General features: G+C 48.9%; 1 long non-coding RNA gene across 1 annotated transcript in view; it reads left to right on the top strand.

The window, feature by feature from the left end:
* The window catches only part of LOC122173610 (uncharacterized), a 50081-nt gene that overhangs the window by 12838 nt on the left and 16810 nt on the right, over nt 1-20433 (top strand). Inside the window, exon 3 of the long non-coding RNA XR_010600405.1 lies at nt 7851-15388. This is a non-coding gene — a long non-coding RNA (uncharacterized LOC122173610). The remainder of the gene's footprint in view (nt 1-7850; nt 15389-20433) is intronic.

The following is a 20433-nucleotide window of genomic DNA, read 5'->3' as shown; positions in this document are numbered from 1 at the left end:
TCTCAAAACTAATCACATGCTTTTTCTTCTGCATGCTGCGAAAAAAGATAAAGCGATTGTCATTGTTCTTTCTAGTTAGAAATTGTGGAGCTCAGATCTGACACTGGTGCCATGGTTGCCCAGAAAGGGACATATCTAGAAAGATAGATAAATAGTAGAGAGTTCTGAATTCACACCCTAGTACACTAGCACTATGAATCATCCTCATACCGTGGGAAGTAATGCTAGAATTCATATCCCCAGTGTCTGAATGCACTTCCAGTGCCTCCACGCCCCCAGGTTCCTATCCTAAAATCCCTCACCCCCTCACACCTACAAACATGCCAAACCCCCACTCCTTCTACCTCTAGCTCCCCCACCTTCCCCCAGCAATGTGGGCCAGAATCTCCGTTGCAACAAACAGTTCCACAGAGAGATGCTGATTTGCGGCCAGCTCAGAATCTGGCTCAAGAAGGTCTCCTGTGAGAGAGAGCCCCAAAGGGAGCGTCCTCCTTTCCATCCTACCCACAGCCTGTCTGCACAGATGGCAAAATCTAAATGTTATGATAAGGTATTTCTCCCAAATTTCCATCTTAATAGAATTTTTGTGCCTGTAATTACCCTACAAGCTTGAAAAACTGCCGGAATCCCAATTAAGAATCTGACGACATAATTGGCCCCTAATTGGAAAGATTTGTCAAATGTGAACAATTTTTCTCAGCTCCTTTCCCCCCCGCCCTTGCCCCCAGTGAAAAATCTGAATTATTTTCTTCCCCTCTCCCCCCACCACCTCTTTCTTCATAAACAGGGAGCTACATTTCCCCAGCTGCACCATGTACCAGAGCTACATTAGTTCAGGTCCTCATGAAAGATGAACGCTGCAGCAGGTGTTAAGCCATTTTTATATTTCCTGGAAAACTGTGCTTAAAACAGAGACAGCGAGAAAGAAGCTTTCAAAACCGCTGCCTTGGGGTTTTGACTTTGCTTAGGCATCAAGGACAGGAGCTGCAGAACCAGTGGCGGGTTGAGGAAATGGAATCCACTTAAGGAAAGGTTATTGGAGCAGGGTTTTAAGCAGTCAGACGTGGAAGAGGCAAAAATGAGTCTGAAACTGGTCTGCTGGATATTGGGGAGATTGGCGTGTATTCTACCAGCCAGGATCCATTTGGGGCACTAAGGGGTAACCGATCAGCTAGAAAAATGTCAGTGCTATCACATGTTAGGCACATATCTGCGGATCAGCAGCAGGGTGGCTGTAAATGCTGCGAGTGATGCAGCTTTTCTGTGTCACGTAACGTTTACACATTATCGGGCATCCCGGCTGAAAAAAATCATAAAATCCCCCAAAGGGCCATAATTCACAGAAACATGGTTTAATTTTGACCAAAATTGGCAGAAAGCTTCTAAACACAATTGGTAATGCAACTATTTACTCAAAATAGTGCTGGTCTGGAAACTCTGGGAACTATTTTGCCCCAGGTGATATATTTTATGCACTTTCCTCTACTTTTTGCCACGGGTTAAAGCAAAAGTCTATAGTCACACGGCATTTTCCCATTATTTATAGTATGAACTGCTTTGAGAAAAGATTTTTCTCTGCTGTTTTTATAAAGTTCTGCAGATAAAAAGATCCTTACTGCCTAATTATAAAACATATTTTTGATGTTTTCCGCTTGGCAGGAGATTTAAGTCTAAAACACAAATGGTATAACTGTAATTATCTTCTTACTATCGCTGAATACAATGCCAATACATGTAAACTACTTATATAGCAGCAATGACTCTTAATAGAAGGACTGTAGAATGTCTTGTATGAATACATCATGTGAATAACAAAATATAACTAGCGGTATGTACTTTTATGTAACCCTCACCTATAATTATGAGCTACTAAACGTCTAAAGCAACACCACTTTGAGCTATATTTACTCACAAAAATAGTCAGTAATTTGCAGATCATTGAAACATTTCTAGTCCCCCTCAGAAGCTGTGTCTGACGTATTCAACATGCGCTTGCTACGCTCGTCACTGTCACAGGTGCGTGCATGGAAGCCCTTCCTTGCGTATTTATAGCTCCTTGTTGCACAGGTGCTCTCACGGCTACACTGCAGAAATGGGAGGATGGCTGCAGGAGCAGGTGCCAGCACCATGATTGTAGGAACAAGATGTCCTGTGCTATCTATCGTGCATCCCTAGTTGACAGAGGACACTTGAAGATACTGAACTGTTGCATGATTCCATAGGTCTGACTGATAATTTGCACCTTTCAGGTGCTGCCTGATGGAGGCTATTGTTGGTGGCAGTTTCTCGCTCATTTTGTTCTTAGCAAACAACTCATAGTGCACTTTTCCCAGAGATGCTTGCTGCTTAGGTGCTGGTGATCCATAGGATTACTTGCTTCAGCTGTTGCTTGGGTCCCTGTTAATTCTCTAGTTTGGTCAGTTCTGTCCATGCCGTGAATTCAAAGTAATGGTCATAATTTATAAAGCCATCCACAGGCAGACACATAGCTACCGCCTAGCCTGTCACACACATAGGGTTACCATACGTCCGGATTTTCCCGGACATGTCCGGCTTTTTGGTCCTCAAATCCCCATCCGGGAGGAATTTCCAAAAAGCCGCACATGTCCAGGAAAATAGGGAGGCATGGTAAGGGGAGCCCAAGTGCGAGTGGCTGCAGCAAAATTACAACTCCCGCGATCTGCCAATCTGCCAGGGCACAGAGGCGGTGGGCGGCATCCAAGCACGCAGCCACCTCCTCCCCGGGCTCCAACTTTCCCGGCTCCCGCCACTCTCCACCGTGTGCCGGGGCCGAAGCAACTTCCCCAGCGCAGCAGCAGCCAGAGCCCGGGGAGGAGGCAGAACGGGGAATGTGGGGTGCTCAGGGGAGGGGGCGGGGACTTTGGGGAAGGGGTTGGAATGGGGATGGGGAAGGGCGGGGCCATGGCCGGGAAGGGGCGGAGTTGCGGCGGGGCCAGGGCCCCCGTGGAGTGTCCTCTTTTTTCAGTGTTGAAATATGGTAACCCTACACACACAGCCAGATCCTCAAAGGGCGGGTGGAGCCTAAGTCCCAGGTTTAGGCACCGCTGTGATCCACAAAACTCCTGCTCGGCTGCCGCCTGACCCTGGACGCACCTGAATTCACTTGGTGCCTAGGTTTTTGCTCTAACAGTTCCCTCCCTGCCTATGTGTCTGCCTCTGAGCACATATCCTCTGCCCTACTCTGGGCACCCGCTGCCTATATCATGCCTGACCCCCAGCCCAATTCTCAAACCAGGAGCCAACAGTCATTGCCCTGCCTATCTTCCCTGCAGGACTGGAGCTGGGAGGCAGGCTCAGCATCGGCCTGACTCCACACAAGGGGGGAGATAGCCTCCCTTATAGCCGTTAGGTTGAGGTATGCACCCAGGATAGTGGTGGCAGTTTCCTCCCTCTGCCCAACGCACAGAAGGAATTGGGAACAGGGATCTGCCATCTCCCAGATGAGTGTCCTGAGAGGGGAACGAGCTTTCCCTCATAACCTTTAGCCCCAGTGGTTAGGGGGCCTCATGTAGACTGTAGTAGATGATGGTTTAATCCCCACACCCACATCCTATAAGAAGGGAGATGAACAGGGATCTGTCATCTCAAGTGAGTGCCCTAATCCCTGAGCTAAGGATATTTTGATGTGGGGTGGCTCATCATCTCTTGTTGAAACTGTTCCACTTTAATTAACTCTTAATTGGGCCACGGACAGCCTGAGAATCACTCTATCATCCATGGTTTGGGGGCTCACCAAGGCAGGGGGAGACACTGATTCAAAGCCCCTGTTGCTTGATGAAAAGGAATTGGTATAGCACCCAGGTACGTCTCAAGTGGTGGTCCCAACTGCTGGGCTATGAGGTATTTTGACATGGGCCTCCCCCTCTGTCTTTCCTGTTGAAGCTGTTCCACTTTAATTAACCATTAATTGAGCCAAAGCAAGGTACACTTATGAGAAGCCCTCTAGCACAAGGGATGGGGATTTTCCCTGGGATGTTGAAGACCCTGATTTAAAGCTTCCCTCTGCCTAGGGTGGGACAGGCCCTCTTTGAAGAGGGAATGCCTTTCCTCTTGCAGCTGTTCCATTTTAATTAACTATGAACTGGGCCAAACCAAGGCCTACTACCAAGCAGCTGTCTGTAACACAAAGATTAGTGTTTGTTCTTGGGGTGCTGGTGATCCTGGTTCAGTTCCTCCCCGCCCTGCTTGGTGAGGGGCAGGCCTTTGAGATGGGAGTGCCCTCAACCTTTCCTGGTGCAGCTGTAATTAACTATGAATTGCTCCAAAGCAAACTATTTGAAAGAGCTGCCTTCTCTGGTCTAGAGGTTTGGGCACTCCCCTGGGATACTACAGGCCTTGGTTCAATCCCTGTCATGGGGAAGGGGTTTACAACATGTATTGGCTGCCTCTGGGGCCTTTTACTTAAATATTTGGGGGGGGCGGTTGCTTAAAAAGCAAGCCACTCTTTTGTCCCCCCGCAGCTAGGCTACCTGACCAGGCGGTGGGAGACCCCAGGCCCAACCCCTCCTCTGCAAGAGGTTGTGCCAAGGCTCTCCCACCTCCCAGGAGACCTCCCACTTCCCAGCCCCACCCACGCCTATTTGGACACCCAAACCCCCAGTCTCGGGGCTCTGTGATGCATTGAGCCTGCTTGTTCTCAACTCCCCAGCCTAGTCTTGGGTGTGAGGTGAGGGACCTGCCCTGATGGTGTCTGTGCTGCGTTGCCCACCCTGAGCTAAATGCTTGTGGCAATCACAAAGCATGCCTGCTCTCCACATTTTAGCACTGTGTCTGTGGTGTGACTTGAGCAACTCCTCTGCTTTGGTCTCAGGGCTATATGCCTGGGTCGTATCCATTCTCGGGTTCCTTACAGTCAGGTGCTGTTTGCTGTAATATGGACCAAGTAGTCCCAGTTTCAGCTCCCCTGTGCCTATATTGACAAAAGGCCTTAGGTGTGATGAGATCAATGTTTCGATATCATTGGTCCAACAGCAGCACCCCTAAGTCTGAGTTAGGGTCACACACTATAGCCCATTGTTCTGAGGACTCCCCCAGGCTGCTGGGGAGCCTGGCTCACGCCCCCTGCTGCTAATGAAAAGGGGTTTGAGCAGTGAGCGCCTATCTCCAAAGTGAGTGTCCTAACTGCTGGTGTATAAGTTATTCCGCTGTGGGGCACCACTAGGCTTTTCTCGTTAAGCTGTTCCACTTTATTTAACTATTTATTGGGGCAAAGCAACAAGTGAAAGTGGGAAGCCCTGTGTAGCTCAAAGCATAGGGTTCATTCTGGGATAGTGAAGAACCTCATTCGATTCCTTTCTCTGCCTGCCTGTAGAGGAGCAGGAGTTTGAAGAGGGAGCTTCCCTCACTCTTTACTCTTGAAGCTGTTCCACTTTAATCAGCTATTAATGGGGCCAAAGCAGAGTGGCTCTGGGTGAAGCCCTGCCCTAGCCCGGTGGTTAGGCTGCTCGCCGGGGGCTGGTTTGCACGTGGCTCTGCTTGTGACAAAGAGGGGATTTGTGCTTTTTCTCTCTGCCTGATGCTGTTCCACTTTAATCAACTCTTAATTGGGCCAAAAGAAGAGCCATACAGAAGAAGTGGTTTGTAGGCTGGTGGTTACAAACCTCCTGTGGGGGCCTGGTGATGCTGGTTTGACTCCCCTGTCTCCCCTTGAGCTGTGATAGGAGCTGCAAGTTCCTTCCCTTTTGGCGCAGTTCCATTTTAATTAACTATGAAATGGTCCAAAGCAAATGCAAGCTGCAAGCAGCTCTGTATAGCCTGGTGGCCAGGACCCTTGCCTATGGTTAAGGTTACCATATTTAAAAAAATAAAAAAAGAGGACACTCCACGGGCCACGGCCCCGCCCCTTTCTTACCCCCACCCCTGCCCTAACTCCCCCTCCTCCCTCCCAGCCACATGAAAAGGGCTGCCCGAGCGCTACCGGCTTTACGGTTTGCCGGGCAGCCCCCAGACCCTGCGCCCCCAGCCGGCGCTTCCCCAGCGCAGCTGGAGCCCGGGAGGGGAAGCGCCCAGCCGGGGGCGCAGGGTCTGGAGGCTGCCCGGCAAACCATGAAGCCGGTAGTGCTTGGGCTTCGGGCAGCCCTTATGTCTCCGGACCCTGCGCCCCCGGCCGGGCACTTCTCCTCCCCGGCTCCAGCTGCTCTGCTCCGGCGGTGCAGGGTCCGGAGGCACGGGGGGCTGCCCGAAGCCAGTAGCACTGGCTCAGGCAACTTGGCTCTTAAACAGAGCCGAAGTCTGAGTCAGGGAGGAGCAGAGCAGCCGCGGGAGAGGAAGTGCCCGGCCGGTATTTTTCCCGGACATGTTCGGCTTTTTGGCAATTCCCCCCGGCCGGGGGTTTGATTGCCAAAAAGCCGGACATGTCTGGGAAAAACCGGACGTATGGTAACCCTACCTATGGTCCTAGAGAGGCTGGTTCTAGGCCTCAGATCCTACTGTTTGAAACCCTTTATCTTGCCGCTGTGCCACTTGAATTAACTACTACTTGGGCCAAAGCAAGGTTCAAGTGCAGCAGCCCTTGTGTAGCCTGGTGGTTAGGGTATGTGCTGTGGGTGCTGGCTCAGCCGCCTGGGATTGGGAAGGGGTTTGAGCAGCACCTGATTAACAGTTAATTAAAGTGGAAGCAGCTGCAACAGGAAAGGCTGTGGGCACTCCCACCTCAAAGGCCTATCCCACCCTAGGCAGAGGGAAGACTTGAACCAGGGTCATCAACATCCCAGGGAAACCCCCCATCCCTTGTGCTAGAGGGCTTCTCAGAGGCATACCTTGCTTTGGCCCAATTTCAACAAGAGATGAAGAGCAGCCCACATCAGAATACCCCTTACCTCAGGGATTAGGGTGCTCACTTGGGAGATAACAGAGCCCTATCCAAATCCATCCCATTAATTCTAGAGGGACACTAACCACCTCATGCAGGCTTTGAGGGGTCTCACTGTTCCAATGATTTTCTAGACCTCTAAAAGTTAGGGGTGGCAATGCTGTGTATTGCAACCCGCAATTCCCTTTGTGGGTCTGGGCCACAAGGCGGAGACAGAGGGGAGCTGAGACCAGGTAGACTTGGCCCATATTACAGGCAAACAGCACTGTGACTGTAAGGGTGCTGAGAATGGGCCCACCATGGACATAGGAACTCAGATTTCTCGAAGTGGGTATGTTCAGTTCATATCACAGCCACCTCCCTGAGACCCAGACAGCTGAGAAGGGACATGCTTTGTGAATGCCAGAAGCACTCAGATCAGGACAGGGAGTGCAGAACAGACACCCTCCATGCAGACCCCTGCCTCACACCCAAAACCAGAGTGGGGAATTGAGAACAGACAGACTCAGTGCATGCCATAGCCCCTGAGCCTGGGAGTTGGGGTGCCCAAATGAATATGTGAGAGGCATTCTGGCACACCCCTTCCCCCACACTCCCGCTGCTAGGGGTGGGCAGACATGGGAAGAAGAGCTCTCAATTCCTTCTCCACCCACGTCTCTGGGTGCTCAGCTGCTATCTTCAGCCATCTCTTTTTTCCAATGTCACTGAAAGCTGAAGTAGAGTCGCACACACTGAGAGCGTGACTGTTTGGCAGCCTAAGACACACGTCCATTCCCAGCTCCATAGCCACTCTGCGCATGGGCACGAATCTCTTCTTTGGGCCAACACCAGTTTTGAAATGGAATTCATGTACCCCACGAATAGAGCAATATCTTAGCCACACAGATGCCATATCTGAGTCCAAGCACCCTGTTTACTCTGGGTATTTGCTCTGGGGTGAATCCCCAGGCTAAGTCTCCCTTGGGGGAGAATTAAGGTTGACTATGAATTATTTGTAAATAGCATCTTTCATTTTCAGACCTCAAAGCACTGTACAAGATCAACTTGCAAGATCATGGGTGAATCTGCTTCCTCATGAACTGCCTCGAGTTCCAGTATTGCAGAATGGTGGCCAGGCACTACTCGCACTGCTCATTCGCTGGGGTGAAACCCACCAAGGTGCACTTCACAACCCGGTGACACTGTCTGCTCACACTTCACGATCCAGACCTCGAGGAGAAAGTTTGCAATGTTAAAATTAGCCTTTGAAATTGATATAATCTTCACGTGTTGCTTTGGTAAAATGGTGTTAACACAGTGGGGTTCCAAACTCCTTGCATTTGGACATTGTGCCTATGGGCTCTCTCACCAGATTTGAATGATTCTTCATTTGCATAATTGTCACCAAGAGCCACCTTGTGTTCACGTTTTAGTCTAACAACAATGTTCAGCAGCTGACCGGACAGTTCCCCAAACATTTTTCACTTGGCAGTACCAGTGGGGACCACCTCCAGAAGCATCATGAGGTCAATAGTAGCTAATGTTGAACATAAGAACGGCCATACTGGGTCAGACCTAGGATCCATCTAGCACAGCGTCTGGTCTTCTGACAGTGGCCAATCCAGATGTTTCAGAGAGAATGAACAGAACAAGGGAATTATCAAATGATCGATCCCTCCCCTGTTGTCCAGTGCCAACTTCTGGCAGTCATGAGGCTGCGTCCTTGACCATCCTGGCTAATAGCCATTGTTGGACCTATCCTCCATGAACTTATCTAATTCTTTTTTGAACCCAGTTATACTTCTCGCCTTCTACTGGGTTATGTATAAGACCTCAACAGCTGAGCAGGCGGATGAAGCAGGATCACCTCTCCATGGCTGCGAAGACAGGTGAAAGCTGAAATGGAGGAGAAACCCCTGGTTGTCTCGGAACTCCTTCCCACCAGACTACAGCTGCCTCTTCCACCAAGATTTGTGTGGCTGCTGGTGCACAGCCACATTAAACTACTCATGCGCAGGCTTCTTTCCCAAGAAGAACGTTCTCCCCAACTCCACCCACAAAAGTCCTGCGGCGATGGGCAAGTGGTGATGGGGACAGGTGAAGTGATCACAAGGAGTCCCTAGTCACAGACCCACACACAGGTGGTGACCACAAGAGGGTCATCATTTGCCCCTGGACTGGGATAGGGGGGCATTTTCAGCAGCAGCGGTCCCGACTGAGCAGGGCATTTGCTACTCGCTGTTTGCCTTGCTACTCGCTGCCATGAGGACTGGTTTAACAACAACAACATTGAGATCACAGCCCTTTTGGACCAGAGGAGAAAAGCTTTCTGCGACTGGCAAAACCATCCATCATCCTGTCAGAAGCAGAGCTCTTCCCATCAGCTCAAAGCTGAGGTTCAAAGGAGGATACGAGAAATCAAAAACAAATGGTGGGAGGACAAAGCAAAACAAATCCAAACGTTCGCTGACAGACATGATATGCGGAGCTTTTTTTGTGAGGAGAAAAAGACCCTGTACAGAGCAAGGTCATGTGGCCTCACACTGCTGAGATCCAAAGATGGTAGTGCCCTTCTTAAAGGTAACGAATCCATCAAAGAGCGCTGGAAGGAACACTACCAAAAGCTTCTAAATCGAGAATCATCTGTGACTGACGACATCATCAACTCCATCCCTCAGCACCCAATCTGCGAAACTCTTGCCAACCCACCAACACCTGAGGAGATCCGCAAAGCAATTAAACGTGAAAAACAATAAAGCCTCAGGTCCTGATGGCCCACCAGCTGAAGTACTCAAAGTGGGGAGAGAAGCACTGACTAACAAGCTTCATTTGCTGCTCCTAAAAATCTGGTGCACCGAAGAAATCCCTGCTGACTTACGTAATGCTAACATCGTCCTCATTTTCAAAAAGGGAGATAGGGCTGACTGTGGCAACTATCGAGGCATTGCCCTCCTCTCCATCGCTGGGGAGATTCTTGCTAGAATCTTATTGAATTGCTTGCTCCCTCTTGCAGCAGAAGCACTTCCAGAGTCCCAGTGTGGCTTCAGACCATCACGAGGCACCACCGACATGATTTTTGCAGCCAGGCAGATCTAGGGAAAATGTCAAGAACACCACCAGGAGCTGAATATGGCCTTTATCGATCTGTCCAAAGCCTTCAACTCTGTCAACCATGAGGCTCTGTGGAAAATCATGTCAAAGTTTGGCTGCCCAAGCAAATTTGCCACCATTGTAAGACTCCTCCAGATGACTGCTTCCATCCTGTGCAGTGGCTCTAACTCTGAGCCCTTTGTCATCCGAACGGACGTAAAACAAGGATGTGTACTGCCACTCACCCTTTTCTCCATTTTCTTAGCAGCTATGAAAACGCTAACCCAAGAGCGTCTACCATAGGGCATTGGCATCCAATTTCAGACTGACAGCAACCTCTTCAACCTTTCTCGTCTCCATGCCAGAACTAAAGTAATATCGGCAACAATAACCAAACTCCAGTACACAGATGTTAGTGCAGTAGTTGCACACTCAAAGGTGGCTCTACAAACAGCCGTTAGCTGCTTCTCTGAAGCTTACCAAAGCCTAGGGCTAACTCTGAACATCGGCAAAACTAAAGATCTCCACTAGCCAGCTCCTGGTCAATCATCAGACCCAGCAAGGAAGATCTACATTGACCGAGAAGAACTGGAAAATGTAGAATACTTTGCCTATCTTGGCAGTCGTCTCTCACAGAGGGCAGACATAGACATCAAGGTTCAGCACAGAATCTGCTGTGCCAGCCTTGCCTTTGGCAGCCTGTCTCGCCGGGCGTTCAACGATCATAACATCAGAACACATGCTAGACTTTTAGTTTAGTTTATCAGGCGGTGGTAATCCCAATTCTTCTCTATGGATGTGAGACCTGGGTGACCTATAAAACCAGGAATGCCAGCACTAGCACTTTCTTTGGAAGATCCTCAACATAAAGTGGGAGGATCGTCACACTAATGTCAGTGTCCTCAAGGAGGCCAATATCTTCAGTGTTGAGGGCCTGATTATCCAGCACCAGCTGAGCTGGAGCAGGCACTGTGTGCACATGCCTGATGCACACCTACCAAAACAACCGCTGTATGCCCAAGTCACTAAAGGAGAAAGGAAACGGGGAGGCCAAAGAAATGCTTTAAAAACACCCTCAAGATAAACATCAAGAGATGTGGCATCGACACCGCACACTGGGAGACAGCAGCCCAGGACAGGGATAACTGGCGAAGACTTCTCAGAGAGGGAACGTCCACCTTTGAGGAAAATCACCTTGCCCTGGTCACAGAAAAACACCAGAAAAGAAAGGACAGACAACTGTCACACAGAAATCATGGCCCAACCCCGTCTTCCAACACCACCTGAAACGTCTGCCAACGAGCCTGTGTCTCAAAGATCGGACTCCTCAGTCACCAAAGGACCCATGAAAAATAAAACCTGTGAAAGAGATCATCCTCGACCTATCGCCGACAACTTTTGGCCATCACAACTTCCCCTGGCAAGGAATTCCACAGGTTGATTGTTTATTGAGTGAAGAAATACTTCCTTTTGTTTGTTTTAAACTTGCTGTCTTAATTTCATTGGGTGACCCCTGGTTCTTGTGTAATGTGAAGGGGTAAATAATATTTCCTTATTTCGCTTTTTTGAGTGCTGCTGCACATGGAGCAGATGTTTCCAGGAAAACTATCCACGAGGACTTCAAGATCTCGTTCTTGTGTGGCAACAGGTAATTTACACCCCATCATTTTGTATGGATAGTTGAGATTATGTTTTCTCATGTGCATTACTTTGCATTTATCAACATTGAATTTCATCTGCCATTTTGTTGCCCATTCATCTATGTGTTTGATAATTCTGTTCTTTACTATAGTTTCAACCAGTTTGCCTGGTACTGACGTTAGGCTTACGGGCCTTCATTGCCAGGATCAACGCTGTAGCCTTTTTTTCAAAATCAGCATTACATTAGCTATCTGCCAGTCATCTGGTACAGAGGCTGATTTAAGCAGTAGGTTACATACTACAGTTAGTTACATACTACAGTTAGTAGTTTTGCAATTTCATATTTGAATTCCTTCAGAACGCTTGGGTGAATACCATCTGATCCTGGTGACTTCTTACACTTTAATTTATCATTTTGTTCCAAAACCTCTTCTACTGACTCTTCAATCTGGGACAGTTCCTCTGATTTGATCTAAAAAGAATGGCTCAGGCTTGGGAGTCTCCCTCACATCCTCGGCAGTCAAAACCTATGCAAAGAATTCATTTAGTTTCTCCACAACTGTTTTTTCTTCCTCGAGTGCTCCTTTAGCACCTTGATTGTCCACCAACCCCACTGATGGTTGCTTCTGATGCACTTAAAAAAACTTTGCCATTTGTTTGTGTCTTTTGCTAGTTGCTCTTCAAATTCTTTTTCAGCTTGCCTAATTCTACTTTACACTTGACTTGCCAGAGTTTGTGTTCCTTTCTATTTTCCTCAGTAGGATTTGACTTCCAATTTTTACAAGGTGTCTTTTTGTCTCTGACTGTCTCTTTTGGCTCCTGGGATGCTTGTAGCTCAACCACTGACACCTTGTTCTCCAGCCAAGACAGTGTGTTGCTCTTTTGGGTCTTTCTTAGAGATCCATCCAAGTTGAAGAGGGAAAATGGGACAGGTGCCAGCTCATACTTCATCAGACCCTGGATATCAACAAGTCTGGTCTGGGCAATAACTGTCAGCTTGCTGGATATCTGGCGGACAGTAGTTATTGCTTGTGCTCCATGCCATGTGTCTTCTTTTGTTCAACTAGTTTGTTGAGATTACCAAACGATTTCAGATTATGCCTTTTTATGGGGTCAGAGAGGTCTAGCTCCCCCCTTTGTAACCTACTGGTTACAAACGGCTTCATTTCTTGTGTGCCATTCTCTCCGATCATGCACAAACTTTCTGCAGTTTCAGGTGGGGGCATAGTAGACATTGCCGTCGGTTGTCTGGGTTTGTTCCAGGGTCAGTGCTCAAATTTGTCATTCTTACAGTCGTGACTTTTATAATATCTTGGACAGCAGTTTCAGCTGCAGCCATGCAATTTGTGGTAGCTTCTTGGTGGAGCTGAAGGCTGCATTCCACACATGTGTTTGTCATAGCTGCTACCGCTGCCTTAAAATGTGCAGTCAGGTAATACTGGGTCAGAGCCTTATCCTTTGTGCAAAGATGCTGATGCTTCCCACAGTCCTTGCTGAGAGATTGCTTAATGGCCATGTCATGCCACACACCAGAGAGCTTCTCCCGCCGGGGTAGCTTACGTCGTTCAGAGGGGTGGCTTTTCCACCAGAGTAAGCGCTAGTGTGTACAAGCCCTAAGACACCAGTACAATTCAGCCTAGGCACGTGTCAATACATGTGCACATGTAACACACCAGCACATGGCCACAAGCTAACCTACCAGCATATGGGCACAATTCAACATAAACACTTAGGCACACATCAGTACACAAATACACGGGCATAGGGACACACCAAAACAAGGTAGCAGCTGTTTAGCATAGACACACACCTCCACACAGGTGCAAACCCCAACATATAGGCATATACACACACAAAAAGCCAATATGTGTGCATATCACGCCAACACACACAAAATCCACCCCATATATATACACACCAACACATGAGCAAAACACCACTGAGAAACATATGTGCAAAAACAACAAAAGGACAAAAAAAAACCCCACAATGCACAGACATATGTGCACAGTGGCACACAATGCTCTACCCCAGTGGTTTTCAACCTTTTTTCATTTGCAGACCCTAAACAATTTCGAATGGAGGTGCAGACCCCTGTGGCAATCTTAGACATAGTCTGCAGACCCCCCTGGAATCTACAGACCCCAGGTTGAAAACCATTGCTCTTTCACACAGCACATGCAGATATGTACAGATCAACTTCTGGTGTCATGCGTACTGATGAAAATATTAAGAGCCAGATCCCCAGCTGGGGTAAATTGGCATGGGGTGGACGTCGATGGAACTCCACTGATTTACACCAGCTAAGAATCGGGCACCAGCAGCGCAGCATATGCTGGTATAAATGTACACAAGCAACACAAGTAGCATGCTTCAGGTGTAACAGGCCTATGCAGCAACAAACTCAGAGGATCACATAATACTGTCCGTGTACTTACACTGCGCTCTCCTACCATGCATTAACTCTAACACCATACAGGCCAGTGTATACAGGATGATTAACAGGCACACCCATATGAATGCCACATGCAATTACACACACTGTGTGAAAGAGTGCAGCTAGCACACGCATATCTTGAGGTGAGCACACCCCCATGCAAATACACACCCTGGCTGTAAACACGCTGCTCCTGCCCTTGCAATGCCGAGAAGCAAACGCAAGCTACAGTGTCCCATGCTGCTTAGACCTTAGGACTTAACCATTTAAGAAAACGCATTAATGCATCTGCAGCAGAAAGAGGATTTGGGGTCAACAGGTTGGCTGAAAGTGAGAGAAAGAGCAGCAGGGTGAGAGGGAGCAAGGAAGAAGGGGTTGAGGAAGAAAGGAAATCGACCCTGAAATAAAGGGAAGAAGCAGAATGAAAAGAGAGGCTGGAAGGAAGAGAAAGGTGGATTTAAGATGGAAGAAGGAAAGATAGGAAGGAATGGACAAGTCAGAAATAGAAGGAGAAAAAAGAGAGGGGGAGAAAATTATGCCCTGACTATAGTGGGGGTGGGGTTGCACTGGTGTAAATATAACCAGTGCAAACCCACCAGTGTTGCTGGAATCCCCATCACTGGAGGATTTTAAGAACACGTTGGATAAACATCTGTCAGGGATGGCCTAGGTTTACTTAATCCTGCCTTGGCATGGGAGGCTGGACTAGATGATGCCTTGAGTTCCCTTCCAGCCCTACATTTCTAGGATTCTCTGACAATGCTGGTGCACGACAGGACTTTCCATGCTGGTCCAAGCCTCATTTGCCACTGCTACAGTATGTCTACATTAGGGGTTTGCATTACTGTAGCGACATCAGTGCAAGTTCCCCTTCTCTGGACAAGCCCCAGAACACAATGCGCACCAGATAAAAGGGTTAAACCAACCTGAATCACCACTGAAAAATTGCAGTTCCTGTGTTTTTTTCACACCTGGAAACTCGGCAGGATGCCCAGCTCTGGGCTAACGCCTCCAAAGGAGACTGAATGCAGATGTGCAGCATGAGCCAGCTGGGAGGCTGCAATGGAAAGAGAAGAAAAAATGAACCAGAAAAACGAGGTGGGGTGATGCAGCTGTGTCACTCGAAAATGACTTGGCTGATTTGCATCTAACGTTTTTAGAAAAACTCCCCTTCTGTGACTAAGCACTAGACAGTTTGAAGCAAAAGGATATTTTTCGAGGGGACGGTCAGACGCAGAATCAATAGCAGGGCTTGGTACACAGTGAACTGCACAAAAGGCGCTGCTTTTACTCCAGGCGAGCATGAGCCCAATTCCCCAGCTGGTGGAGCTACAACAGATTACACTACAAACCACTGCCCCAGCTATGGACCTGGCCTGGCAATTTAAAGGGAGTTACCATCGAACCAGGTAAACATCTCCTGGGGTGGGCGGGAAGAGCTGAACATTCCAGCCCGGCACTGAGGGGGTTAAGGGCTAAGGGGCCCAGCTATGCACCTCAGCACAGAAAGGGTTAACGGCCCACTTGGGGAAGGTCTATATGCCATTTAACAAGGTCAGTGCCATTTAACAGCTCGTTGTGGAAGGCAGGTAGGTAGGCCAGCACACAAGTGGTTACCTGATTCTGCCCAGGAGGCTTTAACCAGCTCAGTGTGGGCACGGATTAAACGGGTTAAGCTGGGTACCAGATAGGGGCTGGGCAAGAGAGGGGTTAAAAGGTGCCGTGTGGGGGGAGTGAAAACTGCCCAGCACTAGATGGGCAAGAACAGTCCCCTGGTATGCATGGGGTTAATCAGCCATGTCCTGGAAGAGCTAGAGAGCAGAGACTGGCACAGAGGGGTTGAGCCGCTGGGCACAAGAAGGGTTAAATGATCTGCTGCCCACTGGTTCATTCGTAAGCTTTCCAGACCGGGGATTCCTTTGCACAATACTGATAATTAATAATCATGAATGAACACTTTGCGCTTAGATCTAGAACACCTCTCACCCTAGGGCCTCATTAAACATCACCCATTCCTGCCCCTGCCTATCTTTTTAGGGGGGGGGTTACCCTTTGCGACCCCCTCCCAAAAGCCTCCACACCTGGAGCCCACACACCCACAGCCCTTGTGTGCAGAATCAGCAGCCGCTCTCTCCTGGGGCAGCCGGCCCTTCTGAAGGGGGATTTACCAGCTCTATTGTTCCCATCTCCTCTCTATACAAGAGGCTCTTTAGTTAAAAGAGACAAGGGGAGGCGGGGGGACAGGGGGCTGGTTTTCCTAATTAACAATTAGCGCAGAGTGTGCTGCTAATTATGTGGTTCCATGTAATTAAGAAGCTAATTAGTGCAGTGTCAATTAAGATTTAATTAGTACCCTTGTCAAAAATACTTGAAAGAGCAGTTTGTATGCAAGTACTTCAATATTTCAGTGGTTGTGATCTCTCTGGCAATCTGCTTGCCAGCCCCAGTCTGAGCACGCGAACAGCTCTTTGCAGATTATTGATATTGTCCTTTAAAACGCTGCCACTTGTGTCTCTGTAATAGACACTTTCATTGATTCCACGGGAAGTTCTTTTGGAGATGGCCGATCTCCGGGGGCTTCCCTTGACATCGGCGGTTTTTCCCCACGGCAGGTGGAATTAGCAGACTGATTTCAACACTCGACATTGGCCTAGTAAGATCTCGGCTTGTTGAATTTAGATCCAGGGGAGGCGAGGGTGACCAGACACTGCCTGGCCAAGATGACACATTGGCTACTCAACAAGGGCAGTACTTAATTGGCATAACACAGAGCACAGCTGCCCAGGGATCCAAGCATCCAGCCAAAGGATGTCATGGGCAATTTAGAAACAAGGAAAAGAGGGAAAGAGGGTTGGCCAAACTTTACCCAGAAAAGGGCCATGTTGGCAACTTGCCAGGAGAACAAGTGGGTTCCACATAAATCAGCATAAAATAGATCATAGCTGCCCAGAGATGTTAGCATCCAAGAGAAGAAAGGCACAGGTCCAGTATGTGCAAGAGAGGATTTCCATGCATCGATGGAGCTTCCTTGGTCTTTGATAAGGAGGTAAAGCCACTGGAGCCTATAAGTCCCAGGTGATGGTCCAACTTGATCTGAGCAGTACCCAGGGTCTGTCGTGAACTGTTCTGTCTTGGTCTAATTGCTCAGCCCTGGAGCACTGCAAGCTACAAACTCTGCACACCTTTGCATAATCGCATGGGGGAGATCTGTGAGCCACGGTCAGGCAGTTCCCCCGCATTAGCTCTCGTAGGCTATCAGTCAATCTCAGGTACTTATCTGAGCATCTCACTCTTTTCATTGTATTTAGCCTCACAACCCCTGTGTGGTAGGGCAGTGCTATTATGCCCATTGTACAGATGGGAAACTGAGGCAAAGAGACGTGAAATCAATGGGAGCGAGGCACCTAAAAACCTTTGAGGATCTGGGCCTAAGTGAGTTGCCCGAGGTCATGCAGACAGTCTGTGGTGTAGCTGGGAATTAAACGCAGGCCTCTTCAATCTTAACCTAGTGCCCAAGCCACTGGACCACTCAGTCTGCTGTGGGGTGTGTTAATGGTTTTCCCTACAGGCATGCTTGAATGATTTTCTGGGCTACTGCACACTGGACCGCACATTTGAGCACTGAACCGGTGCTTTCGCGTAGCAACGAGGAGCTCGGTGTTTCTGCAGCGGCTGTTTGGGTGGGGCATAAAACCACGGTACTCACTCATGAGACAGGGAACCCTGGCTTCCGTCTCCAAAGCGCAGGGAGGTACAGAGAAGAGAGCATAATGGATGCATGAAGGGAAGACATGTTCTTGGGAAAAAGAGGTGAAGGTCTGAGCAAAATTTCTGTGTCACAGGATCCCCTTGCCCCCATATGCACAAAATTCATGGTACAATAGCATATGACACAGAGCCAAGGAAAACTGCCCCAGGCTGCTCTGAGCTGTGCCTTTGCAGAAGGCACTGCATTTGGCCTGGTCTGGTCTATGCTGTGATCATCAAGGAGTGCACCCAAAGAAGGTGCAGGAGTCAGTGAATAGGACTTCCCCAGGACTGACTTTGAGCTCTGAGGTTAAAGATGGAAGGATGGTCTCACAGTTAAGGCCATAGACTGGGACTCAGGAGATCTGAATCCTGGCTCTGTCACAGTTTCCTAGTGTAACCCTTGGGTTACTGTGGGTCATCTGTCCCACTCTGTGCCTGATCCACCGAGGAAGTGACCGGTTACAGCTCCCAGCTCCAGGGCCTGGCTCAGCAGCACAGGCTGGAAAGACTCACACTTGCAGCGCTGGCAATCTCTGGCACGTTGGCCAAGATGGCAGCTGTCACACACAGGCATGCAATCGCTCTGTGACTCAGTTTCCCATTTGTAAACAGGGATAATAGTACTTCCCATCTCTTCCCCTTTATGGGCCTGTTGGGTTTGTAAGCTCTTCAGGGCAGGGGCTGTCTCTCACTCTGTGTTTGTGCCAGGCCCACCACAATGGGGCCCTCAAGCTCTTACCTGCAGCATCTAAATAATAAGAAAGTTGGAAGCAACCACAAAATCCACTAAGAGATGCCGGGAGAAAGATAAGGGCACCCAAACGTGGCAGGATGAGCTAATGTTAACTCGAGGGGTAAAGAGGAATAACAAGTCCTCTTACGAACTAATCCGGGATGGGGGGTCACACTGGAGAGGATTCCGAAGGTCCATTCATGAATGATAAGGAGGAAATGAATAGGCCCAATTCTGCTCTGTTTTGCAACCTGTAGAGTCATGTGCAAATGGGTGTAAAACACTACAGACCAAATCCTCAAAGGCTAGACCAAAGGCTAGCCCTCGCTTCATTTGTTAAACTTTTATATAGGTGCTGGAACTAGGGGTGCTGCTGCACTCCCTGGCCTGAAGTGGTTTCCATCATATGCAGGGTTTACAGTTTGTTTGAATTGTTCTCAGCACACCCCCACCCCCACACACACACTATAAAAATTGTTCCTGCACCCTTTTGAATACCTTAGTTTTTATTGCATTTGTAGCCCATTTCTCAACTTTGATGCACAATTTCCATGCATGATTTATCCATGTCATATAAGATGGTAAATTTGCACACTAGGATCTGTAAATCTGTATTTTTATCTCACTGATGGACTGGTGATGCCCCGCCTCTTATCTACCCACGAGGGCCTGGCGGACATCATTCTGGGAAGTTTGAGGAAAATGTAGTTCTCAGAAAGTCTGGAAGGTTCCACAAGATTCCAGAAAGGTCCAGAACATTCTAGGAGGTTCATGAAAAATGACTCCACATACAGAATACCTGAAACATGTCACTTCAAACATTCTATTTTCCCTTTTGTCACTAACAAAAAAAACCCAGCCCCCCCTGAGCCCAGCGCCCCCCAAGTCCAGCACCCCAGGCGGTCACCTGGGTGGCCTACCCCTAAATTGGTCTTTCTCAAAGGTATTTAGTTTCCTAAAGAGCAGCCTACATGGCCATGACTCAGCATTGCCCTGCAGCCCCAAGTCACAATGTCGCAGCTCAGCCCACCATGCGAGGTGGATTCCCACAGGCTGTGGACTTTTTACATTCCTCTCACAAGAGGCACTCCAGGGGAAAACACAGGGACCTCTGAGCCCAGTGGGAATGGTCTATAGTTGATACCATCAGCTGGGGCTTCCCTAACCTGGCTCCTGAATACAGGAGGTGCTGGTGCGTCCCTGCGCCTTCGCCCGGAGATTTTTACAGCAGTGCTCATAGCGGCCACGCATGCTCAGAATCTGCCCCCCCGCTGTGGCTCTAGGGTAATAGAACGCATGCGTGGCCGGTCTCCTCAGTTCCTTCTCTACCACGGAGGCCCCCCAACTCCGAAGTAGAGGGGAGGAGGGTGGGTAGTGGAGCACCCACAGGGACACTCATCTCGAAGAACGTCAGTTACTGCACAGGGTGAGTAACCTCCTCTTCTTCTTCGAGAGATGTCCCTGTGGGTGCTCCACTACAGGTGACTTAAAAGCAGTGTATCTTAAGGAGGTAGGGACTTCGGATCTGGTAGGAACGCCGTCGAGAGTACCGCCCTGCCCAAGCGTATGTCAGATAAAGGGCCTTGAATAAGGGCATAGTGTTTAGCAAAAGTATGGTCCGATGACCAAGTGGCTGCTTTACAAATGTCAGCCAAGGGGACTTTGCGTAAGAACGCGATGGAGGCAGCCAGAGATCTAGTGGAGTGTGTTCTAATGCCATCTGGAGGTGCAACCCCTTTCATCTGATAGCACAGTCGGATGCACTGGGAGATCCAGTTCGAGAGTCTCTGGGTAGAAATAGGCATGCCCTTGGAGCGCTCTGCAATAGAGACAAAAAGTCTAGAGGAGTTTCTAAAGGGTTTGGTTCTATCCAAATAGAATGACAAGGCTCTGCGAACATCTAGTGTATGCATTGAGGCTTCAAAGGAGTTTGCATGTGGTTTCGGGAAAAAAGTCGGGAGGTGTATGGGT

This window comes from Chrysemys picta, chromosome 4 (assembly GCF_011386835.1).
Source record: "Chrysemys picta bellii isolate R12L10 chromosome 4, ASM1138683v2, whole genome shotgun sequence".
In the NCBI taxonomy this organism is placed as follows: Eukaryota; Metazoa; Chordata; order Testudines; family Emydidae; genus Chrysemys; species Chrysemys picta.
This window is presented reverse-complemented; position numbering and strand designations above follow the sequence as displayed.